Source organism: Giraffa tippelskirchi, chromosome 7 (genome assembly GCF_054371585.1).
Source record: "Giraffa tippelskirchi isolate mGirTip1 chromosome 7, T2T-mGirTip1v1.2.pri, whole genome shotgun sequence".
NCBI lineage: Eukaryota > Metazoa > Chordata > Mammalia > Artiodactyla > Giraffidae > Giraffa > Giraffa tippelskirchi.
This window is the reverse complement of record NC_137281.1, coordinates 53117665-53145399: the sequence shown is the minus strand read 5'-3', so window position 1 is coordinate 53145399 and position 27735 is coordinate 53117665. Positions and strand designations below refer to the sequence as shown.

Genomic DNA, 27735 nt, shown 5'->3' with positions numbered 1-27735 from the left:
GAAGGGCAGTCCAGCGTCAGCCCACATGGCTCCGGGACAAGTCCCTTAGCCTTTCTACTGAGACTCACTTCCCTTCCCGCACGCTGGAGAGGACAAGAGCCCTCCAGCAGGGAGGACTCAGCAGCGAATCCACATGGAGACATGCCAGAGACTGAGCACGATAAATTACATTGGTGAGATTTTAAAGTTCATTTTGGAGTGTGATGGGGTTTGGCCCTCTTTCTCCCAAATGCTAATCAACTGGGGAATCAACAGGCCCCCAGAAGACCCTCCTGCAGCAGGGCAGAACAGGGTCTCAGATGGGAAGGTGGACACTGCTGGGTAGGTGAGAAGCCCATGTGACTTCCCAAGAGAAGAATCCTCAGAACTTGACTCCTGAACGTGGGCAGTGGCCCAGCAACAAAACGTGCATGTCTGGTGAGTGGAGGGGCTGCTAAGGGGCTCAGGCTTCTGCCCTCATTTCTCAGAGTCTTGGTTCCCTCACCTGTACTCTATTTAATGCATAGAGGTATTTTAAGATGGCAAAATACGTAAAATGCCTGACATTTCCTGGTTGCTCAGAGAGCATCAGTACACCTCTGTGTGTTAGCTGGGATGCGTAAAGATGCCTTTCATTGAGAGAACTGTGAATTCTCACCCCTTAATCTACCAAGGAGTCTGGGCATCTCTGATCTGTGTGAGGATGGACAGGAAGGGCTTCCTGGTTCCCTCAGCCCAGAGCCCCCACATAGGAAGAGAAGATATCACTGGGGGACCAGAGTCCACACGCAACACTTCACTGTCTACAGACAGCCGGCATCTGTGGAGGATGACTTTTGACACCTACAACCCAGGAAAGGCAGAGCTGCCCTCAGTGGACAAAAGGGCCAGAAAAGAACCTGGCCATATCTATCAAAACCCTAGAAGATAAGTTTACTTTTGACCTGCTAATCCTGCTTCTGTAAACCTATCCTATAATTTGAGATACAGAGAAATACAAAATATTCATCACAGAGTTATAAAGAAATTACAAACATATAAACAAAAATCTCAGTCATTTAGAAAAAAAACTTTTAAATAATTATTGGGTAAGGAAATAAAATTACAAATTAGTTCAAAATAGCAGTGATGATAATACTACATAGACTACTCTAGAAGAGATATGGCCAAAACTATAATCATAGGAAAATTATTATAATTTTTATTATTAAATAAGAAAGTATAAAATTTAACACACCAACAATCCAAGAAGTTAGGGAAAAAACAACAAAATAAAACCGAAGAAAAATAGAATCAAGGCATTAATAACATGAAAAGCAGAAATAAATTCATTAAAAACTAAATGGCAGTAGAGTTAAAGAGCTAGTTCTCTAAAAAGCACTATTATAAACAAAAACTGCCACCAACAGACAAACCTCTATACATTCTAATTAAAGAAAATAATGAGAAAACAAAAATAGACACAATGTAGAATGAAAAAGGGCAAAAACATGGCAGCATTTCAAAAATGACAAGAAATTATTTGACTTAATAAATTTGAAAATTCTCAAGAAAATAGAAGGTTGTCTGGAAAAAATTAAAGTGAACACAATTGACTTAATAAGAATTAAGAACATCAAATTAAGCAAAAGCTATAGACGATTTTGAAAATGTTACTGAAGAATACTCTCTGAAGCTTTATAAAATGCTCCAGATGCAATAGAAAAGGAACATTTCCTCACTCATTTTATGACATTTAATGACCTTGACAGAAAAATCTAACACACACACACTAAAACTACAGCCAGTATTACTTCAGAATATACATTAAAAAATTCTAAATAAAATATTTTTGAACTTCACTAATATAATAAAATATACCTCTACCAGCAAGAACCTGCCCCCTCGAATATAAATGCACTAATATAATCATATCAATTAGTGAAAAAAAATCACATGATCTCAATAATTTTTCAAATTCGTCTAACATGTCATTTCCTGTTTTTAAAATACAGCAAAAATAGAACATTCCTAGTCTTAAACAACCAGCCAACATCAAACACAAAGTGAAGTAATACAGGCATTTCCATTAAAATCATGGATCAGGCTCCTATCACAACTAGTATTTAACACTGGTGAACAAAACAAGTAAAAGAAATAAGAGCTTCTATTATCAGGAAGGAGAGAAATTGACCATTACTTACTTAAGATAAAACTGAACTCAAAAAACCTAAGAGAATTAAGCAGGAGACCATAATAACTAATAGAGAGTCAAAAACATGGGCAGGTTATAAAATAAGTATTCAATAACACATCCTTTTACCCTATAAAATTAACAACAAAAAATATATTAGAGAATGATGTATTCTCAATAATAACAAAAACAAAACTGAACAGAACATAGCTAAGAGAAAAATGTACCAAGAAATATGTAAAATTCACATGAAGAAAAAAAATCACTGAAAGATACAAATTAGACCTGCACCAGTTAGAAAGATAAGCCAACTGGCCTATAAACAAGAAAGTTCCTCCCAAGCTCAGTAATGAATTAAATACCATTCCAATCTAAGCTACTAAGATTTTATTTGACTTGAAAATTGATTCTGTAAATTCTTATGTAAAATAACTGGGCTAGTGTAGTCAATAAAATTGTGAAATACAAGAATAAAAGCACTATATAATTATGCATAAATAAATAATGTTTATATATTTGATCACATAATTAAATAACATAATATACAAATAATATATAATTAAATAGCACAATACATATTAAAAATCACTAAGGAAGCAAAGTCCTAAATAATGTGATTTTCTGTGATTTTTCAAGACCTTCAATATGAACTGGCCTCAAATGTGTACTCGCAGATTAATTGAATGTCTTAATTGTTTAGAGTTATGATCCATATACCAATTGAGTACAACCTCATTTTAAAATAATATGCTAAAAGGATGGCCAGGAATAAGTAATAAATCATTAATCATTACAAACAGTGGCATACTTCTGTGATGATGGTTATGAGCACGGCAGTCAAATTACTTTACTTGCTTTTTGGACAGTGTTTGCTGCTGGTGTGGACAGAAGAGAGAGCTACAACCTGCCCTCCTCTTGAAACACACCTGACTGTGACATGGTTCTCAGAAGCAAATGTATAACCAGAAAGATGCAGTCACACAGGAGTAATTGCATTGAGGGAAAAAATAAACAAATTTAAAATGACAACAAATTCAGGAACTGCACAAACCACTTCGAGTCTAACCACGCTTGCAAAAGTTTCCCTAAGACCAGGAAACTATCAGGGGAATTCTAAGATTCCCTGAAACATGTGGAAAAATCTTGAACTATTTTTTTTCCTTTGAAGTCCTGTCATAAATTCTACGAGAAATGACTCAGATGATTTGGAAATTACTAGAGTTACTAGAATTACTAGAAATTACTGTCTTCGGGTAAGTTGACCATAGCAGCACAAAGACTGTTTAGAGATTTAGTGGTCCACCATGAAGGCATATTTCATTTTAAAGAAAAGGTGAAAATCTGGAATTATAAATTGGGTGTCACTGTTCACTTTACAAGGACTGCTTGCTAAAGGGCTCCTTTAAAAATAGCAGGCTGCCCTTTGCAATTACGTTATTATCCAACCTGGGAATGCGTTCATCTATTGTACAAACAAGGCACACACCTCAGCGAGGCAAGAACTTAATAGCTTTTGCCCCTAAGAAAGCAGCCTGCTTTTTTAGAGGAAATGCATTGCCTCTAGTATGTTAAAAAAAAAAAAAAAAGTGTTAAAATAGTTGTATTCCTTGCAAGCATCTTCTCACCTAGGCTCTATTATTGGCGGAAGGATAAAAATCTTACAAGCTGCATAGATCACAAACTACAACTCTGGGTATATCGATGCAGGAAGAATGACAGATGAGCAAGAGGACTCAGAGGCGACCAGGTATCTAAAGCCATATTCTCAAAATCATAGAAACAAAGGGCTGGACTCAGTCCAATGACAAATTCGCTCTCAAAGGGTTAAAAGACTCATTGAGAACAAGTGCTTCTGTGGACTCAATGCACAGTGTGACAAAGCAAATTAACTTGGCAGGTGAAAGTAATGGGAACCAAACAGACCATGCCATGTGGATTTGTTTCTCTTGTATTAAAGGTTATACTCCGTTTATAGTTATTGTAAAATATTGGCTATATTCCCCAGTATTGCACAGAATATCACTGTAGCTTGTTTCACACCTGATAGATTTTAAAATTGAGATTGTTTAAAATTGAGACAGAAATTTAGTCATGTCTGACTCTTTGTGACCCCATGGACTGCAGTACAACAGGCTTCCCTGTTCTTCACCATCTCCCAACGTTTGTTCAAACTCATGTAAAATGAGTTTACATGAGTTTACATGTAAAATGAGTCCATGGGGTCTTTACCACTCCATGGACTGCAGCACACCAGGCTTCCCTATTCTTTAGCATCTCCTGGAGTTTGCTCAAACTCATGCAAAATTGAGGTGGCTCAGTCCAAAAAAAGAGAACTCCCAGATGTTCAAGCTGGATTTAGAAAAGGCAAAGGAACCAGAGATCAAATTGTCAACATCTGTTGGATCATCGAAAAAGCAAGGGAATTCCAGGAAAACATCTACTTCTGCTTCATTGACTACGCTAAAGCCTTTCACTGTGTGGATCAAAACAAACTGTGGAAAATTCTTTTAAGAGATGGAAATACCAAACCACCTTACCTGCCTCCTGAGAAACCTGTATGCAGGTCAAGAAGCAACAGTTAGAACCAGACATGGAACAACAGACTGGTTCAAAATTGGGAAAGGAGTACATCGAAGCTGTATATTGTCACCCTGCTTATTTAATTTATATGCACAGTACATCATAAGAAATGTCAGGCTGGATGAAACATAAGCTGGAATCAAGACTGCCGGGAGAAATATCAACAACCTCAGATATGCAGATGACACCACTCTTATGGCAGAAAGTGAAGAGGAACTAAAGAGCCTCTTGATGAAGGTGATAGAAGAGAATGAAAAGCTGGCTTAAAACTCAACATTCAGAAAACTAAGATCATGGCATCTGGTCCCATCACTTCATGGCAAATAGATGGAGAAATGATGGAAACAGTGAGAGACTTTATTTTCTTGGGCTCCAAAATCATTGCAGACAGTGACTGCAGCCATGAAATTAAAAGATGCTTGCTCCTTGCAAGAAAAACTATGACAAACCTAAACAGCATATTAAAAAACAGAGACATTACTTTGCCGACAAAGGTCCATCTAGTCAAAGCTATGGTTTTTCCAGTAGTCATGTATGGATGTGAGTTGGATCATAAAGAAGGCTGAGTGCTGAAGAATTGATGCTTTTGAACTGTGGTGTTGGAGAAGACTCTTGAGAGTCCTTTGGACTGCAAGGAGATCAAAACAGTCAATCCTAAAGGAAATCAGTCCTGAATATTCATTGGAAGGACTGATGTTGAAGCTGAAGCTCCAATACTTTGGCCACCTGATGCAAAGAGCCGACTCATTAGAAAAGACCCTGATGCTGGGAAAGATTGAAGGCAGGAGGAAAAGGGGGCAACAGAGGATGAGATGGTTGGATGGCATCACCGACTCGATGGACATGAGTTTGAGCAAGCTCCAGGAGATGGTGGTGTCCCTGATAGCTCAGTTGGTAAAGAATCCGCCTGCAATGCAGGAGACCTCAGTTCTATTCCTGGGTTGGGAAGATCCCCTGGAGGAGGGATAGGCTACCCACTCCAGTATTCTGGCCTGGAGAATTCCATGGATTCTGTAGTCCATGGGGTCATTGAGAGATGGTAAAGGACAGGGAAGCCTGGCAAGCTGCAGTCCAGGGGATGGCAAAGAGTTGGACACAACTGAGCAACTGACAAACAACAAAAAAAAAGGAAGGAAGGTAAATTGATATCAGCATCACAATGGAGCTTTGTTAGAAATGCAGACCTTCCAGGCCCCACTCCAAATCTACAGAATCAGAAATTCAGAGGGTGGGGCTGGTAATCTGCCATAACAAGCCCCTCCAGGCAATTCCTGCAGGAAATCCAGGTTGAGCCATTCCTGATTAAGTAGCCTTTGAGTTCCAAACCTTTGCCAAGGAGCTATGGGACTTTGAAGAAGTCACTTGACCACTGTGAACATCTGTCTTCTCATTCGTATTTGGGGTTTATCATAGTATGTTCTGGGCTTCCCTGATAGTTCAGCTGGTAAAGAATCTGCTTGCAAAGTGGGAAACCTGGGTTCAATCCCTGGGTTGGGAACATCCCCTGGAGGAGGGCATAGCAACCCACTCCAGTATTCTTGCCTGGAGAATCCCCATGGACAGAGGAGCCTGGCGGGCTACAGTCCATGGGGTCGCAAAGAGTCGGACAAGACTGAGCAACTAACCACAGCACAACACAGAATATGTTCTGGAGAAGGGGGTGACAGAGGATAAGATGGTTGAATGGCATCACCAACTCAACTGACAGGAGTTTGAGCAAACTCCAGGAGATGGTGAAGGACAGTGAAGCCTTGTGTGCTGCAGTCCATGGAGTTACCAAGAGTCAGACATGACTCAGTGACTGAGCAACAACATAGTATATTGTTGTTATTTAGTCACTGAGTCATATCCGCCTTTTGCGACCCCAGGGGCCATAGCCCATCAAGCTCCTCTGTCTGTGAGATTTCCCAGTTAAGAATACTGGAGTGGGCTGCTGAATGTTACATGACAATTTGGATGGGAGGGGAGAATAGATACATGTATAGGTATAGCTGAGTCCCTTAGCTGTTCACCTGAAACTATCACAACATTGTTTGTTAACTGGCTATACCCCAATACAAAATTAAAAGCGGAAAAAAAAAAAAAAAAGAAAGAGAATATTGAGTGGGTTGTCCTTTCTTTCGCCAGGGGATCTTCCTGACCCAGGGATCGAACCTGCGACTCCTGCCTTGGCAGGCGGATTCTTTACCACTGAGCCACCAGGGAAGTCCTCATCACAGTATACATCTATGTCAAAGAGGTGTAAAATTAAAACACAAAGAGTTTAATAAGTAGCCTAATGCTTATGGTTGTGGTTTTGATGGTTATCATTTCTAGTTGTTGTCATCTTCAGCACAGCTCCTCACCTACACAAATCTGACTCACCTGTGGAACTTCTACCCTTTGCCACTGCTGACTCACAGGGGGTCTGGGGCAAGGCTGGAGGGACCTGAGTTTACAGCCCCCCCCCCCAGGTCATGTAGTTGTGTGCCTCCATTTCAGAACTTCAGGAAAGTAGATTTAAAACATTTTGAGTTTCAAAGGCTACATCTGTGGTCCAGGGATGCTAAGAAGAAGGGCCGCTCAAATAAACTTCAAAAGAGTCCCCAGAGTGAAATTCTGAGTATGTAAGGGCAGAGGATCCCAGGAAAGAGAAAGAATTTAGTACTTAAGGAAGAATGTGACCTCAGGGAGAGCCTGGACATGAAGCGAAGGTAGAAGGAGTAGAAGGTGTCTACAGTCCAAAATGCTGGGTGATGCTAAGACCCAGAGCACGGTCACCTCATTCAGACCAAAACCCGACTCAGGAGGGATGTTCCACCATTTAGAAAACATGTTAGAACCATACCACATGAAACTACACTGGGTCCTCATTGTTCACTGATCCCATATTTGAGAATTCTATTCACTAAAATGTATTTCCAACTCCCAAAGTCAATACTCAGGAGACTTTATGGCCATTCAAGAACATGCACAGAGCAGGGTCAACTGAGTCATCTGACTAGCATGACCCCAGCTGAGACTGAACAAGAGGACACTCTCCTTTTCTGTTTCAGCTCCCACAGTGCAAACAAGTGTGCCTTTCGAGGTCTATTTAGTGACACACTTTTGCATTTTTGTGCTTTCTGTTGGTGATTTTGCTATTTAAAACAGCCCCAAGCTTAGTGCTGGAAGGCTGCCTAGCGGCCCTACACTGAGAAGGTTGTGCTGGGCCTCGTGCATAAAATACATATGTTACATGAGCTTCCTTCCAGCGTGAGTTTATAGTGCTGCTAGCTATGCAACTCAACATTAATGCATCATAATATGTATTAAATAAGGTGCCTTTGAACAGAAGAACACATAAAACGAGGTTATTACTGATCAGTTGACAAAAACGTGACAAGAGCCTCACAAGCTAAACCCTACATTTCCCCTAGGGTAATGGTTCAGTACAGACCTCCCCTGATATCCTGGGTTGCAGGGCTGAGTTGGTTCCACGACCCCTGAGGATAACAAAATCTGCTAATGCTCAAGTTTCCCTTACATAAAATGGCATCGTATTTGCATGTAACCTAAGCACATCCTCCTGTATACCTTGTCATCTCCAGGTTACGTCTAATACCTAATACAATGTAAGTGCAATGCAAAGAGTTGTAAATATGATGTAATTGCTATGTGAATAGTTGCTGGTACCTGGCAAACTCAAGTTTTGCTTTCTGAAACTTGCTGGAATTTCCCTCACTCCCCAGTATTTTCCATCCACAGTTGGTTGAACCTGTGGATGCAGAACCCATGGATATGGAGGGCCCAAGGGTACTGGCAAATCCTGTGTTCACAGGGACTTTAGAAAGAACATAATTCGTGACTAACAATTGTGACAAATCATGAGAATCAACTGTAGCTATTCAAAAACTAATTTGTTTCCAACATCTCCAACAAAAAAAGGTAAGAGAAGGGAAGCCAAGACACTTCAAAAGTTTCACATCTCTGAACTCAAATTAGCTATAATCTGGAGTTCCAAAATAATGAAAGTTCATTCATACAACAAATATTTGTGGAGTCATATGCCCTTCCTACAGATACAGTGGTAAAGATGAACAAAAACCCCTATCCTCAGGAAGCTTATATCCTACAGTGAAATCATAAATAAGTTGTTTTTCTTTAAAGGAAATATGTAGTATGTCAAAGAGTGTTAAGAACCTGGAGGAAAGACAAACCAGAGAAGGAGGTATAAAATACAAGGCATTGAAAATGAAATAGGGTACCCAGGAAAAGTAGTGGGGAAATTAGAGATGTAAAACACAATGAGAGCTATAAATATTGAAAAGAACAAGACAAAAAAACATCTTTTTAAATATGGAATGATTTAACATGCTTAAAAGAAAAGAATCATGTGAAAGACAAGCATTTAATAAAAAATAAGCATTTAATAAAGTGGCTAGGTATAAGATGAATAAATAAAAATCACTTTTCTATATTTCAGCAATAACTATTAATAATATAAAATATGATTTTAAACATTCTGTACATGGTGGCCTCAAAAGCTATATAATAACTTAAGAACGTCCTTAAGAAATACACATGACCTGTATAAAGACAGGACTTCCCAGGTGGCTTAGTGGTAAAGAACCTGCCTGCCAATTCAGGGGACACAGGAGATGCGGGTTCAATCCCTGGGTGGAGAAGATCCCCTGGAGAAGGAAATGGTAACTCGCTCCAGCATTCTTGCCTGGAACATTTCATGGACAGAGGAGCCTGGCGGGCTGCAGTCCGTAGAGTCGCAGAGTTGGACACAGCTGAGTGGACTGAGCACAGATGCACATATAAAGACAATTGCAAAACTCTTCTGAGAGACTTAAAAAGAGATTGAGAACAATGGAGCTAAGAGCTTCATTCCAGAGAGGAAGACCAAAGGGATTCAAGTACCAAAATCTCCCCAAATTAAATTTAAGACTGATACAATTACAATCCCTATCCCAACGGGAGAAAAGGAAATAAAATCTTTTACTATGAGTAATTAAAACAGACCAGCACTGTCGATACTGAAATATTTATAATGAATAAAAGGGTATGTTACTGGGACAAGAACAGACAGATCTACGGAGAAGAATATAGAGATCAAAAACTTGCTAGTGTACACTTATGTACTATGGGGAGGTACCATAGTACCTTCTTTTTTTAAGTAAAATTGGTTCAACTAAATATAACATTCGTTTCAGGTGTACATTATAATTCAGTATTTGAACACACTAAAAAGTGATCATCACATTAAGTCTAGTTACTAACCACCATCATACAACTGACCCCTTGTTCACCCTTCTCACCCACCAACCCCCTTCCCCTCTGATATTTACCAATCTCTTCTCTGTTATGTATGAGTTTGGTTTTTATTTTTTTATCTAATATTTTAGATCGCTCATATATGTAAAATCATATGGTAATTGTCTTTGTTCTCTGTCTGACTGATTTCAGTTAGCATAATACCCTCTAGGTCCATCCACATTGTTGCAAATGGCAGGATTTTATTCATTTTGAAGGCTGAATTATATTCCATTACACACACATACATATATATCACATCCTCTTTATCCATTCATCCATCAATGGACATTTAGGTTGTTTCTATATCTTGGCTCCTGTAAATAATGTTGCAATGATCATAGAGGTGCATATGCCTGTCTGAATTAACGTTTTCATTTTCTTCCGATAAATACCCAGAAGCTGGATAGCTAGATCACATAGTAGTTTCTATTTTTAATTGTTGTGAAGAAACTTCATACTGCTTTCCATAGTGACTGCACTAATTTACATTCCCACCAACAGTGTATGAGACTTCTCTTTTTTCCACAACCTCTCCAGCACTTGCTATTTCTTGTCTTTTTGATAATATGCATTCTGACAGGTGCGAGATGATACCTCGCTGTGGTTTTGATTTGCATTTCCCTGATATTTAGAGGTCCTGAGCACCTTTTACGTGCCTGTTGGCCATCAGTATATCTTCTTTGGGAAAAAGTATTTTCAGATCCCCTGTCCATTTTTCAATCAAATTGTGTTTTTTTGTTATTGAATTGTATGAGTTATTTTTATATTTTAGATATTAGCCCCCTATCAAACATATGGGGCTTCCCTGATGGCTCAGTGATAAAGAATCCACCTGCAATGTAGATGATGCAGGAGATGTGGGTTTGATCCCTGGGTCAGGAAGATACCCTGGAGAAGAAAATGGCAACCCACTCCAGTATTCTTGCCTGGAGAATCTCACGGACAGCAGAGCCTAGGGTGCTACAGTCCAAAAGGTCGCAGAGTCAGACACGACTGAGCACACACAGACACGCATCAGATATATGATGTGCAAACATTTTTTCCCAATCATAGTTGATGATTTTTCATTCACTGTGCAAAAGCTTTTTAGTTTGATAGAGTACCTTGTGTTTATTTTTGCTTTCTTTACCATTACCTTTGGAGTCAGATCCAAAAAAAGAAAAAACCAATGCCAAGAGCGATGTTGAGGAAGTTACACCTATGCTTTCATCTGGAAGTTTTATGGTTTCTGGTCTTACATTCAAGCCTTAAATCTACTGTCAGTTAACTCTTGTGTATGGGGTGAGGTGTGGTCTAGTTTCATTCTTTTGCATGTGGCAGCATAAACGGGCTCTGATACCTAGTGTAGGAATCATCTCCAACAGTGGGGTAAGAAGTTTAGTAAATAAATGGGGTTATGTCAACTTGGATGAATTTAGATCCTCATATAATATGTCCAAGTTAGTTCCATGCTGATTACATGCCAATAAAAACTAAATCAATATTGCATAAATGATTTCTTATAATTCTGGTTTTTGTCTCACTGGAGAGGGGTGAGCAAAAGGGCAGATTCATTCAGTCTATTTTTTTTTTCTGTCTTTATTTTTTTTAATATAAATTTATTTATTTTAGGAAATGGCAACCCACTCCAGTGTTCTTGCCTGGAGAATCCCAGGGACGGGGGAGCCTGGCGGGCTGCTGTCTATGGGGTTGCACAGAGTCGGACACAACTGAAAGCGACTTAGCAGCAGCAGCAGCAGCAGCAGCAGATATATATTTACTTCTGAAATGTATTAATTTAAAAGATAAAGAACAAATCTTACAAGAACCAGAAACAAAAGTTAGTAAGTTTTTAATCATCTTAGCATCAGACTTCTCCTCCACACCATGATTTTCAAAAAAACAGTGTGCAATAAAATCTTCACAACCAGTCAAGTTATCTTTCATGCAGAAAGAATTTAAAAAAAAAACAAAAAACACATTTTCCATGTTTAGATATACAAGAGACCAGAAAGTATACCACCCATACATATGTTCTTCCTGAGCAAAAACAAAAAGAAGTATACCACTACCAAAAAGTGTGTCAAAATGATAAATTTATAAATGAGGCAGATGTGCCATCAAATAATTCATGATAAAGTATAAAAGATAAAAGTACAATGTAGATTTGACCTCTAATTTTTAACAATTAACTATATAAAGGCTATTAATCTTTCCTTAAATAGGATACAATATTTAAAAACCTACAAAAACAAATATAAATTCCTTAATTATTCCAACAAAAACTGGGGGAAAGCTTTACACACTAGACACCACTAAAAATTCTGTTTCCTTTCTGACAAAGAAAAAATAGAGGAACAAGAGAACTGAAAAGGTACTGACCAATTACCCAGACAAGAACTGGGAGTAACAGAAAGTCAAGGAATTAATGTACAATTGGAGCCATGGGAGGATATTTCCTAACCCAGAAGAGTCAGCTGAGAGGATCACAAAGGTTGGACCTACTGGGAATTCATACGGGAACCTGAAATTCTAATGAAAAAATTAAAATAATGGAATATAAAGGCTTCCCTGGTGGCTCAGTGGTAAAGAATCCGCCTCCCAATGCAAGAGACATGAGTTTGATCCCCAGGTCAGAAAGATCCCCTGGAGAAGGAAATGGCAACCTATTTCAGTATTCTTGCTTGAGAAATTCCACAGACAGAGGAGCAGGGCAGGCTATAGCCCATGAGGTCGCAGAGTTGGACACAACTTAGCAACTAAACAACAAACCAAATATAAAACTGGGAAACTTACACTGTATTAGATGTCAAGGAAGACTTTTTATAGAAAGAAACACTGAAAAAAAAGAGTCAGAGAATGAATATGAATTAATAGAAGGACAGCATTCCAAGCAAAAAATAGAAGAATATTTTGAATGGTTCATAAAATGAAACATGGTACAAAGTCAGCGGGAAGGCCAGAATGGACAAAGCACAAAAAAAATAAAGGTAAGAGTCAGTTGTTAGACTGGCAGGGGCCACAATAGGAAGAGTAAGAGGCACAGCAGCTGGCTGAATGTGAATAAGAGGCACATCAGCAAGAAGGACTTACTCCAAAATATGGAGGGTTAACATTAAGAAATTTGTAAAGAAATTTATAAAACTGTATCAACTGATCAAAAAAGAAAGATTTCAACAGAAAAAAATACTTTAAAAAATTAGAAAATTATAACATTTCAAGGAATCAGTTTTCTAAGTATAGCCCTTATCTGAATGAGCTACTTGAGGATATACTCCAGTATCACAGAACACAGTCCAAGAAAATTGTGGAATATATAAAAGTGCAACAAATTATGGCGTAAGTAAATTTACATTTAAATCTAAATGTTGACAATTCATTACACTTTGGGAAAGAAATGTTAAAATTCAAGGCGTAAGAAAGTAGGTTTCGTATAAATACAACAGTAACAAAAGTCTATGTTGCTGCTGCTAAGTCGCTTCTGTCGTGTCCGACTCTGCGTGACCCCATAGACGGCAGCCCACCAGGCTCCCCCGTCCCTGGGATTCTCCAGGCAAGAACACTGGAGTGGGTTGCCATTGCCTTCTCCAATGCATGAAAGTGAAAAGTGTAAGTGAAGTAGCTCAGTCGTCTCCGACTCCTAGCGACCCCATGGACTGCAGCCTATCAGGCTCCTCTATCCATGGGATTTTCCAGGCAAGAGTACTGGAGTGGGGTGCCATTGCCTTCTCCGAAAGTCTATGTTAGGTAGTTAGAATAGGAAACAGGAGTCCAAAATGGCGGTGGCTAAAGACAAGAAAGGGAAAAGCCTGCGAAAATGGAACAAAGAAAGGTCAAAGGAAGGCCCGAGGACCGGAGTGAGAACTTCAGGTAGAACAACACTCCTGGCTAAACCCAATTTACATAGGGCAGGCTCAGGGGGAGGAAAAAAACATATAAAAAGTGGAGCCAAAGCGCTCTCGCTCCCTTTTCTCTCTCTCCCGCACGCTGGGGCGTTCTCTTCGTGTCTTTGGGTCGACGGTCGGCAGGCCCTTATGCTTCAAGGATGGATTTTCCTGCTATTATCTAAATAAAATAGAGCTGTAACACTGATTTGTCTAAGAGCTATAACATGGTCTGTCCAAGACCGGAGAGCCGTGAGCTGCCGAGGGCTCTAATGTCCGTCACTCCAAATCGTTGTTGTGACATGACAAGAACCGAGGAGCATACACTCGCGTGACAGTCTATATAAAATTTAAATAATTAAATTAAAAAACAGGAGAGGTGGCCAGGGGAGAGAAAATAAGGAGCAGCTAAGTTGCTTCCCGTGTTCAAGAGAGAAGCTCTAACAATTGCTTAACTCGAGACATTAGCAGAAAGAATAGTTTCAAATATGTCTATTAAGAAGTTAAGGACAATCCATTACCAAAAAAAGAAGTATATATATAACTTCCAGGAAAAAAAAGGTCACAAAATAAAATAATCAATCCCAAGAAAAGGAAAACAAGAACACACAATAAACAGGAGCGGATGAGGAAGATGGCAATGGAGGGAGCCAAGGCATGGTCCAAAGGGCAAAGTCCCGGAGGGGTTGGCTTCGCCCGGTCTGCGCTGGGAAGTCCAGAGCACTGAGATGCTATGAGATGTCTATGACAGAGAACTGCAAACTTTCCAAGAATATGGAGATACAGGAGAAATCTGGTTTGGAGAGGTGAGCATGACTCAACTAATAAGTTGGATGCAGAAACACAAGATTCCACTGGATGTTTCAGTGCTTGATATTGGAGATGGAAATGGTGCTTTCTTGGTTGAACTTGTTGGCAAAATTTGGTTTCTCTGATGTTATGGGAATTGATTACACTCCTTTTGCAGTACAGCTCTCTGGAAGTATTACAGAGAAAGGAGGTTTATCTAACATTAAGTTGAAGGGAGAATACTTCTTGAATCCTTCCACAAAGCTGTCTGATTGCATATTTGTATTGATAAAGGAACTTCTGATGCCATAAGTTTTAATCCTGACTATGCAGTTGAGAAGAGGAAGCAATATGTGAAATCTCTCTCCAGGGTATTGAAAGTGAAAGGCTTTTTTTCTAATAGCCCTATGTGATTGGACCAAGGAAGAATGAATGAATTCAGTGAAGGATTTTAACTTTTCCAAGAGCTGCCAACACCCAAGTTCAGCTTTGGAGGTAGATCTGGAAACAGTGTAGCAGCATTGGTTTTCCAAAAAACATGAGACTTCATTGGGCAAATTCAGTTAGTTTTTTTAAGAAGCTCTACATCAAAGTAAACCTGACACAGAAAATGCAAGTGCAAATAAACATTTAGAAAGTACAAAGGATGCACATGTTGAATAGATATAACAGGCTGGTAAAAAGAAAAAAGAAAAGAAAATGGTAAGTGTGTAAATAGTTGGGTTTTAGAGATCAATCAAGAATGATTTAAAATTTTCTTTTGTATTTGAGATGCAAACATTTTTCTTTCTGATTTAAAAAAAAAATCCTGTAACTGCTGAGCAGTTAAAACTTTAAAGCAGTAAATAAATTTACAGAAAGGATGCATTCTTCAGTTTTGTGCCTTGATAAAGGTGAATTGAATATAGTTATTTATGAAGATTTGACAAAGTTATTCCAGGGTCAGAATAACAAGCCAAAAGACTTCCTTAATGTTTGATTGCTGCTGCTACTGCTAAGTCGCTTCAGTCGTGTCCGACTCTGTGCGACCCCATAGACGGCAGCCCACCAGCCTCCACCATCCCTGGGATTCTCCAGGCAAGAACACTGGAGTGGGTTGCCATTGCCTTCTCCAATGTTTGATTAGACTATCACAAAACATAGTAAGTATGATATTTGGGGTTAAATGAGGATTTAAAAATAAATGGTTTAATACCTGAGAAAATCCCCCAGCCCTTATGTATATAATTAAACAAAATCAGATAAATGTATCAGTTGATCAAAATGAAGCATGATAAACAGAAAATACAACATATGACTTCATAAATAATTTCAAATATACTAATATTCATAATAAATATTATCTATACACACTGACATGGAAATCTATCCAATATATCTACAAGGAGACCCTGATACTTCAAACTAGTCTCACCTTATGAAAAAAACAGTAAGGATCTAAGGAATTTACTTGATATAATTAATCAACTTTATTTAATAGGTATATATCCTAATTATCAATATATATTTACTCATGTAATATAGATACTACATTCTGTGCTCTCTAGAGATGATTCAGTCTTCAAATAATAAAATACTGATCATGCCTTAAATCACAAAAAACTCAGTAACACTGCAAAAAAGAGTTAAATATACAGTTTGATCTCTGGCCACAATGCATAAAAACTTGAAGTTAGAAACAATAAAAAAAAAGAATAAAAATAATATTAATTATTTTAAAATAAAATTTTTTATTTAAATTAGAAGGCTCCATAATAAAACTGTAGATAAACTGTGCTCTGAAACAAATTAATAACTATAAATCTTTTCCTGTTTATTTTCAAATATCAAATGTGAAATAAGTATTCAGCTCAAGTAACTGGAAAATTAAGAGTAAATTAAGCCTAAAGAGATACAAATATTTTGGAAATAATTTGAGGAAATTGGTATGATCTAGTGAAGTTGAATATATGAGTACACAACAACACAGGAATTCCACATCTAAGTATTTAACATGGATAGTCTTTGGCATGCATGTACCAGTAGACAGGTACAAAAAATATTCATAGCTACACTGTTTGTAATAGCAAAGCATGAAAATAAAATAAGAAACTGAAATAATTCCAAATGTCCACCCACAATAGAACAGATTAATAAATCCCATAATTTGCATATCCTATTATTTGTAATTACATACTGTAATTACATACATGTGTATTTTAACATTTTGTATATTTATATATGTAAATACATATACTCTTATAAAGAAATAGTATACTCCAGTAAAAATAGTACATTCCAGTATATATTAACATGGATAAATCTCAAAAGCATAATACTGAGCAAAAAGCAAGATTGAAGAAGAATTCATACAATTCAATTTCATTTCTTTAAATTTCAAAACCAGGAAAAATCAAGCAACATGAATTTTAGGGACCCATAAGTGAAATTATACAGAAAGTGAAGGAAATGATTAACCAGAAATTCAGAACAGTAACCTCTCACAAAGAGGGATGGCTGGGCTTAGGCTGAGACAGGCACTCAAGAGGGCTAAAAACATGTTCTATTGTTTAAATTATCTGGTGAGTGCACTTATTATTGTTACTATTAAACGTATATTTTTTGTATTTCATATTTTCATAATTTAAAGTTAAATAGTAAACAGATGAAGTAAAAAGCACATCAATGAAGAAATGAATAATGATAAATCAGGAGCTTATTAATACAGAGAAGGAAACAGTGAAATGGGAAAATAAAGCTAAGAGCTGATTTTATGAAAAAAAAATCAATATAAGAGACAAACTGCTGGCAACCTGAAAAATACGAAAAAGAGAGAAATCACAAAGCTACCAATTTAAGGAAGACAAGAAGAGCGTCATCAAATATAGAAAAGAGATATTTTGAAAATATAGGATGAAGCTATTTGCACCTCTTCAAACAAATGTTAAAACAAGGATAATAGGAATGTTGTTCTTACTACATATAAATTACAAATAATTACTTCAGAAGATGAAACATGAAAAAATCAACAGCCAATAGAAATGCCATCAAAAGTATCTCAAAAAATATTCTACATGCAGAAAATATCACAACCAACTTATTTCTTTCAAAAAACATTCAAGAGAAAGCTTAACTGACATGTTGCACAAACTCTTCCTGAAAACAAGGGGAAAAATAAAAGGTTAATCAATTACTTTCATGAAACCAGCACTATTCTGACATTAAAAATTTTACTAAATTAGTACACACAGAAGAAAACTGAAGACCAGCAATATTTATGAATATCAATACAAAAATTCTAAACACACAGAGCAGTTGGCTGAACCTAGCAAAATATTAAAATAAAAATTCATCATTACCAAGTGTGCTTATTTCACAATATGATAAGTTAGTCTTAAGAAATCAGTCACTAAATTATACCCAAGTTTGTAATAAGGAGGAAGATTATATGATCATCTCAGGAACTATCAAAGAAGCACCTAATAAAATATAACAGCATTCCTTATTAAAAACAAAAAGGAAGACTATAGATACAGGATCTCTAATTAACAGGGAAAATCATCTACCTTTTACCAATAGCCCTTGCCTTAATTAATGATGAAATCAGAAGCAAGACATGACAAGACACGACTCCTGGCTGTCATGCTATTACTGAGTGCTTTGTGAAAATTGTGGCAAATAAAAGAATAGAAAAACATATGTGTATAACTAAGAGAAAGGACAGGCAAAATAATACAATTTGAGGATGATGTGACCACCTAAAATTCCAAAAAAGAACTGAACGAAATATATTTGGTAAGAATTCAGAAGGCAAAGCATTAAAAACAAATATCAAAAATTGTTCTTCTAATATATAAACAGTAATAAATTATAAATAAAATCCTATTTACAAAAAAAACAAAAATTTACACTGCCCAGTAACAAACTCAGAATCTGTATTAAGAAAGCTAGATAACTTTACTAACACACATGAAAGGAAGTTTTTAGTAAATGTAGAGAAATATGTTCTTGAATGAGAAGACTCAAAATCACAAAGATGCCAACTTTCCACAAAGTGATTTGTAAACTGAGTGCAATTAAAAGAAGAATCTCATATGGATTTTATTTTGGAACTTCATCAATAGAAATAATCAAAAACATTTTGAGAAAAGGATTTGGAAGGTGGACTCAAGTTATCAAACAATAATATGTTTTCTAAAAGTACAATAACTAAAACTGAAGAAGAGAGTAGAATGCTTGTAAACAAACTCATATCACTATATGTAATAATTTCACCAATGATAAATCTGACATTTCGAATCAGAAAGAAAATAATGAATGATTCAATAAATAGTATTGAAACAATAGATTAACAATGCCAGTGACCATATCCCTACTTCATACTGTACAGTAAAACAAATTACAGCTATATTAAATGTGCATGTACATGTGCATAAATTATGCCATAAAAGGAATAGAAGAGACTAAAGACCAATGGTTATAAACTTCAGCACAAGGAAGGCTTTCTCCCTACTCCAAGGAAGGAAAGTAGGAAGAAAAGGAGGGAAGCAAAAAGAATAGAGATGAGAAGGAATCACAAATATGTTTAGTTCAGACACTCAGTCGTGTCTGAGTCTTTGCAACCCCACGGACTGCAGCACGCTAAGTTTCCCTGTCCATCACCAACTCCAGGAGCTTGCTCAAACTCATGTCCAAGTCGGTGATGCCATCCAACCATCTCATCCTCTTTCATCCGCTTCTCCTCTTGTCTTCAATCTTTCCCAGCATCAGGGTCCTTTCTAGTCAGTCAGTTCTTTGCATCAAGTGGCCAAAGAATTGGAGCTTCAGCTTCAGCATCAGTTCTTCCAATGAATATTCAGGATTGATTTTTTTAGGATTGACTGGTTTGATCTCCTTGCAGTCCAACAGACTCTCAAGTAGGAGTCTCCAACACCACAGTTCAAAAGTATTACAAATATGTAATCTAGGATAAAAGTTACTCTCCTTATAAAAACAAATTACAACAGGCAAAATTTAAAACTAACCAGAAAGAAAAATAAATATTTGTGTTAATGTATGTGACAGACAAGGATTGTTGTTGTTGCTCGTTGTTCAGTTGCTAAGTCGTGTCCAACTCTTTGCAACCCCATGGACTACAGCACGCCAGGCTACCCTGTCCTTCACTATCTCCTGGAGTTTGCTTAAATTCATGTCCATTGAGTCAGTGATGTTATCCAACCATCTCATCCTCTGCTGTTTCCTTTCCGTCATACCTTCAATCTTTCCCAGAATCAAGGTCTTTTCCAATGAGTCAGCTCTTCGCGTCAGGTGGCCAAAGTACTGGAGTTTCAGCTTCAGCCTCAGTCCTTGCAATGATATTTCCTTTAGGATTGACTAGTTTGATCTCCTTGCTATCCAAAGGACTCTCAAGAGTCTTCTCCAACACCACAATTCAAAAGCATCGATTCTTTGGCACTCAGCCTTCTTTACTGTCCAACTCTCACATCCGTACATGACTACTGGAAAAACCACAGCTTTGACTATTTGGACCTTTGTCAGCAAAGTGATGTCTTGCTTTTTAATATGCTGTCTAGGTTTGTCATAGCTTTCCTTCCAAGGAGCAAGTGTCTTTTAATTTCCTGGCTGCAGTCACCATTTGCAGTGATTTTGGAGCCCAAGAAAAAAAAATATGTCACTGTTTCCACTTTTTCCCCGTCTATTTGCCTTGAAGTGATGGGACCTGATGCCATGATCTTAATTTTTTTAATGTTGAGTTTCAAGCCAGTTTTTTCACTCTCCTCTTTCACACTCATCAAGAGGCTCTTTATATCCTCTTTCCTGCCTGCCATTAGAGTCGTATCATTTGCATATCTGAGGTTGTTGATATTTCTCCTGGCAATCTTGATTCCAGCTTGTGATTCATCTAGACAAGGATTAAGGTCATTAATAGTTTTTTTTTAATCTTTATATATAATATCAATAAGAAATGGAAAACACCTCAAAAAACACCTTGCATTTTTTAACAGTTATACAAGTAGTGCTGAGAGCCCAGTGAAATAAATAAACAGGCTAGTTATTGCTGGCAGTATCTTTTCTGAATGGCAAGCACATCCTTTCTGGAGAGCAATCTGACAGCATTAGCAACAGTCTTTATAAGAGACATATTCATTGAACTTCCATATCTAGAAATTTATCTTGAGGAAACATCACCAACATATACAAAGATTTCTAAAGAAAGCTTAGTTATATCACTGTTTACAATACTAAAATTTTTATTTTGCCATTTGCAACAGTATGGATGAACTTGGAATCTATTACCCATAGTGAAATAAATCAGATAAAGACAGATACTGTATGATATTACTTATGTGTGAAATCTAAAAAACAAAACAAACTAGTGACTATAATGAATAAGAAACAGACCCACAGATATACAGAACAAATGAGTGGTTGGCAGTGAGGAAAAGGCAGGGGGCAAGGTCACAGTAGGGTTTAAGCAGTACAAACTACTGTGTAGAAAATAAATAAGCTACAAGGTATATTGTACAGCACAGGGAATATAGCCAACATTTTGTCATTGTAAGTGGAGTATAAAAATACTAGCAAACCAAATCCAGAAACTTATTAAAAAGATCACACATCGTGATCAGTGGGATTTATCCCAGTAATGCAAGGGTGATTTGACATATAAAAATCAATAAGTGTACTACATTAACAGAATGAACAAAACTACATGATCATCTCAACTGACACAGAAAAGGCACTGACAAAATCCAACACCCTTTCATAATAAAAATGTCAGAAAACCAGGACCAGGAAATTTTCTCAACATGGTGAAGAGTATTTATGAAAAATCCACAGCTAAAATCATATTCAGTGGTTCAACACTGAAACCTAGTCTCCTAAGATTAGGAATAAGACAGCAATGCCCAGTTTCTCCACTCCTTTTCAACACAGTACTGGAAGTTCTACCCCAAATATGAGACCAAAACCACAAGCAACAAAAGGCAAAATAGATACTTCATTAAAATTATAACTTTTGTGTATTAAAGGACACTGACAAGAGAGTGAAAGACAAGTCAAAGCGAGAAAATATTTTCAAATTATATATATGGTAAGGTTTTGATAATCAGAATTTAAAAGAACTCCTACAACTCAACCAACAAAAAGACAAACAATCCAATTCAAAAATGGGCAAAGGACTTAAATAGATATTTCTCCAAAGAAGATAAATAAATGCCACTAAGCACACAAAAAGATGTTCAACATCATTAGTCATTTAAGGAAATGCAAATCTAAACCACAGTGAAATAACATTTCTTAACTACAAAGATGACTACATTTTTTTAAAAAGTAAAGTAACAAGGATAAGTAAAGATGCAGAGAAACTGTAACCCTCAATACACTGCTGGTGAGAGTATAAGGTGGTGTATGTGTAGTGGACAATAGCTTGGCAGTTTCTCAAGAAGCTAAACAAAGAATTATAGCATAACCTAGCAATTCCACTCTTAAGTATACACCCAGAAGGACTGAAAAAAGAACTCAAGGTACTTGTAAGCCAAGCTCATTGCAGCATTATTCACAATAGCCAAAAGACAGAAAGTGTCCATAAACAGATGAATGAATAAACACAATGTGGTATACATGAAATACTACAAAATATTATTCAGCCATTAAAAAAGGAATGAACCTGGAAGACACTACAGTGAGAAATAGAAAAACTCCAGATAGAAAAATCCATGTACTATAAAATTCCATTTATGTGAAATATCCAAAACAGGAAAATCCATAAAGACAACAGATTATTAAGTTGCCATTGACTGGGGAAACAGGGAATGACTACTTAACGGGTAAAGGGCTTCCTCTTTGGATAATGGAGAAGGAAACAGCAACCCACTCCAGTACTCTAGCCTGGAGAATCCCAGGGACAGGGGAGCCTGGTGGGCTGCCGTCTATGGGGTCGCACAGAGTCGGACACGACTGAAGCAGCTTAGCAGCAGCAGCAGCTTTGGATAATAAAAGAAAAAAATATGTTCTGGAATAAGACAGTGGTGATATGTGCACAACAATGTGAAAATACTAAAAGCCATTAAAAATCTTAAAAATCATTAAAACGGCAAATTTTACAGGTGATTATTGAACATAGGTTTAAACTGCACATCTCTACTTATACACAGATTTTTCTTCAATAGATTGAACCCAGGTCCCCTCATTGCGGGCAGATTCTTTACCATCTGAGCCACCGGGGAAGCGCAGCAAATACTATAGCACTACACAATCTACGGCTGGTTGAACCCATAGATGAGCAATTGCACACGTGGAGGAAGAGGATCCATGGAGAGAGAGGGCCAGCTTTAAGTGACATATGGATTTTCAATTGCATGGAGGGTCTGTGCCTCTAACCCCAGCATCATTCAAGCATCAATTGTGTATATTTTACCACAATTAAAAATTAGTTTATATGTGTGTGTGTGTGTAACTTTTACATCCAAAAACAGCTAGCACAACCTTCAATACACTTATTCTACTATTTTTCTCTTTTCTACTTTATTAAATTTTTGTCTTTATTTACACTTATTCCTTCTTTATGACTTCCTTTCATTCATTTTGCTGTCTTTTTTTAACTTTTTGAGATGAATGCTGAGTTCATTCTGTTTTGTTTTTAAGGTTATAAATGTTCCTCTAAGTACCAGTTCACCCACTGCACAGAAGTTCTGTGCCTTAGTATTTTCATTTATGCTATTTTGAAAATTTTGCTTTAAAAACGGTTGACAACAACAACAACAACAAAATATAATCTTAGAAAATAAAAAGAGCAGGAAGAAAAGTTAGAGGTGCTCACTCTGGAGGAGAAAACAGCCCTAACTTCCAGCAGCCCAGACCTTTCTGGAATCCTTGGGAAACTTCCACAAGCTCCTCTTACGCTCTAGGTGCTGGAGATAGATCACTGAACCAGATGTGACTCTGCCTCCAAGAAGTCCTTACATAAATAAGTACAAAAATAAAGACTGATTACAAGGACCAACACTGTGGAAGAGAACCACAGGATGCTCAGAGAATAACAGGGAGGTCTACCCTGGTCTGAGGGTCAGAGAAGGTGGTTTTGGTGAATCAACTTGACAGCTGCAAGGGGGTGGAAAAAGAGACCAGGCAGGATCAGGGGCTTCCCAGACACAAGAAACAGTATGAGCAAAGGTCCTGAGGCAAAAGATGTTCTGATGCCTATAAAGAGGTAGTGAGTGTGGTACACAGAGAAGAAAAGGCAGAGTAGCCTTAGCTGAGCCTGGAAAGGCAGGCAGGTTCAGATCCTGTGAAGTAGTTCAAACTTTTGTCCAAGAGTAACTGAAGACATTGGGAAGAAAGTGTGAATAGAGAGTGGCAAAGAGGAAATGCTGGGAGTCCAGTTAAGAGGTTATTGTTTCTTCCATAAAGGAGCGAGGGAAGGCTTGGACTAGGATGCCAGGAGGGCATCCAAGGAATAGGGCTACCTAGGAAATGAAACTGAAAGCTTCCTGGTGATGGAATTCATGGCTCTTATAAACAGGTAGGAGCTGCACAAGAAGGGAGACTTTGGCTCACTATCACAGGGCGTTTCCAGCATTAGCACACAATGCCAAAATGGAAAAGGCTGCCCTTTAAGACAGCGTGCCCTCTTTCCTTTGAAAGTTTCCTGGAAGAAACGGGGTGATCATATACGAACGGTATAAATGCTGGTTGACGAATCAGATTAGATGACATCTAAGACACCCCAACCTCTAAGACTCTTTGCTTTATTTCTTTGGCTACACTGCTGAGTACATGGGACCTTACTTCCCCAACCAGGGATCGAACCTGGACTCCCTCCAGTGGAAGCATGGAGTCCTAACCACTGGATTGCCAGAAATTCCCTAAGACTCTTCGCTAAAATCAACAGAAACGTCAAGCCATCTGGACAACCCAATGTAAAACTCCTAGGAAAGATACAAATCATGTGTTTGTGTATGCGTATGTATCATCTCATATCTCAGTTTTCCTATCTACTCAAACTGAGTTTTCTCATAGAAAAGTACATAGATAAATGACTGTCAATACTTTACAGCTTGTCAAGTAGATGGAGAAAAAACTGTACTACATCTCTCTTCCTGGTTCTTTGTATTCAAGTATTGATATAAAGCCTCAACTTACTTGTACATATTATCTTAATTTTAATTAAGATTAGAAACATGTGGAAAACAAAGTATGATTACCAAAGGGGGAAGGGGAGGGCAGGATAAATAAGGATTTGGGGATTAACAGATACACAATACTCTACATAAAATAGATAACCAACAAGGACCTACTGCATAGCACAGAGAACTATATTCAACATTTTGTAATAACGTATAAGAAAAAAGAGTCTGAAAAAATTATATATATACATACATATATATAATTATATATACATGAATCTCTTTACTATATAGTTGAAACTAACACAACATTATAAATCAACTATACTTCAATAAAAAATAACAATTTTTTTAAGTATATGGTTTTAATTCTTTTCTAAGCCAAGTGTACAGACCTGTCTGCTAGAATCTGGGATGATGTGCCTCACCTATGAGAAGCCTACTTGTCTGGAGCACAAATCCATACAATCAAGGCACCACTGTCCACCAGGCACCAAAACTCTAAGTACAGAATATGGCAGTAAAGTAAGAGTTTCAAACACAGCATTCTGCCAATTCCAATCATGATGGGGTGCAAACACCATGCCAAGAGAAATAAAACAACAAAGAAAAAAGAACGTGGAAAAACGCACTGAGGCTCATAAATATGCTGAAAGAAAGGACACTGACCAAAAAATGTTACCAACTGCCCTCAAAACCAGTCTTCTCCTCAATGCTACAGCCGAGTAGAGGCCAACCAGCTGAAGGCCACTGAAAACGGCCCCTCCACCATAATGACTAGGCGGGCAGAGGCATCACAATTTCTGAAGCAGGAGGACTTAAAACAGTGTTGAAATACATCTACTCAGACAAACTCAAAAGGAAGGTTTCCCTTCCCGATTAACTCACTCCTCAGAAACTCCTTCACAGACCAACACAGGAGCTGGCTGGTGTCATCCCCGTCTGGAACAGCACAACACACACAACCATGCCTTCGTGCTCTAAGCATGAAGAAGCATAAATGTTTTCTCGTTCTTTTTCTCGGTTTTGGTGCAACATCCATTGACCTATCCTGTCTGGGATTCTGTTTAAAGAGAGTGCTACAGCAGAATACCATTGAGGAACAAAAGGAGGGAGGCAAGAAGGAATACTACAGGCATTTTATCATTTATCAAAGAGATGAGTACCTCAGATGACCGCGTGTGAATCTTGGTTTTAACCATCTGGTAGCTGATGAGCCTCAGTTTCTGAATCATAAAGTGAAGATAATACTAGTACGAATCCCATGGCTATTGTTGTTCAGTCACTAAGTCCTGTTCGACTCTTTGCAACCCCATGGACTGCAGCACACCAGGCTCCTCTGTCCTCCACTATCTCCTAGAGTTTGCTCAGATTCATGTTCGTTAGGTTGCTGATGCTATCTAATCCTCTCATCCTCTGTTGCCCCCTTCTCCTCCTGCCCTCAATCTTTCCCAGAATCAGGATCTTTTCCAATGAGTCACCTCTTCGCATCACGTGGCCAAAGTACTGAAGCTTTAGCTTCAGCATCAGTCCTTCCAATGAATATTCAGAGTTGATTTCCTTTAGGATTGACTGGTTTGAACTCCTGCTGTTCCAGGGACTCTTGAGACTCTTCTCTAGTGCTACAATTCAAAATCATCAATTCTTCAGCACTCAGAGTTCTTCATGGTCCAACTCTCACATCCATACATGACTACTGGAAAAGCCATAGCTTTGACTATTCGGACCTTTGTCAGCAAAGTGATGTCTCTGCTTTTTAATACATTGCCTAGGTTTATTCATACATTTCCTGCCAAGGAGCAAGTGTTTTTTTTGTTTTGTTTTGTTTTTAATTTCATGTCTACAGTCACCGTCCACAGTGATTTTGGAGCCCAAGAAAATAAAATCTGTCATTGCATCCACCTTTTCCCTTTCTATTTGCCATGAAGTGACAGAACCAGATGCCAAGATCTTAGTTTTTTGAATGTTGAGTTGCAAGTCAGTTTTTTCACTCTCCTCTTTCACTCACCCTCATCAAGAGGCTCTTTAGTTCCTCTTCAGTTTATGCCATTAGAGAGTTATCACCTGAGGTTGTTGATATTTCTCCTGGCAATCTTGATTCCAGCTTGTGATTCATCCAGCTTGGCATTTAGCATGATGTACTCTTCATATAAGTTAAATAAGCAGGGTGACAATATACAGCCTTGACGTACTCCTTTTCCAATATGGAACCAGTCTGTTGTTCCATGTCCAGTTCTAACTATTGTTTCTTGACCTGCATACAGGTAAGGTGGTCTGGTATTCCCATTTCTTAAAAATTTTCCAGTTTTCTGTGATCCACACAGTCAAAGGCTTTAAGGTAGTCAATGAAGCAGAAGTAGATGTTTTTCTGGAATTCCCTTGCTTTCTCCATGATCCAATGAATGTTAGCAATTTGATCTCTGGTTCCATTACCTCTTCGAAATCGAGATGTACATCTGAAAGTTCTCAATTAATGTACTGCTGAAGCCTAGCTTGAAGGATGGTGAGCATAACCTTGCTGGCATGTGAAATGAGTGCAATTATATGGTAGACTGAACATTCATTGGCATTGCTCTTCTTTGGGTTTGGAATGAAAACTGACTTTTTCCAGTCTTGCGGCCACTGTCCAAATTTGCTGAGATATTGAGTGCAGCTCTTTAACAGTATCATCTTTTAGGATTTTAAATAGCTCAGTTGGAACTCTGTCACCTCCACTAGCTTTGTTTGTAATAATGCTTCCTAAGTCCCACTTGACTTCACACTCCAGGATGTCTGGCTCTAGCTGAGTGACCATACCATTGTGGTTACTGGGAACATTAAGACCTTTTTTTTACAGTTCTTCTGTGTATTCTTGCCACCTCTTCTTAATCTCTTTTGCTTCTGTTAGGTCCTTACTGTTTCTGTCTCTTATCATGCCCATCCTTGCATGAAATGTTCCCTTGATATCTCCCATTTTCTTGAA

At 37.8% G+C, this 27735-nt stretch overlaps 1 protein-coding gene and 1 pseudogene across 1 annotated transcript in view; one reads left to right on the top strand and one right to left on the bottom strand.

The window, feature by feature from the left end:
* Positions 1-27735, bottom strand: part of CDYL2 (chromodomain Y like 2) — a 166578-nt gene that overhangs the window by 122724 nt on the left and 16119 nt on the right. The gene's annotated exons all lie outside the window — the stretch shown is intronic.
* Positions 14504-15080, top strand: LOC145512401 (EEF1A lysine methyltransferase 2 pseudogene; annotated as a pseudogene).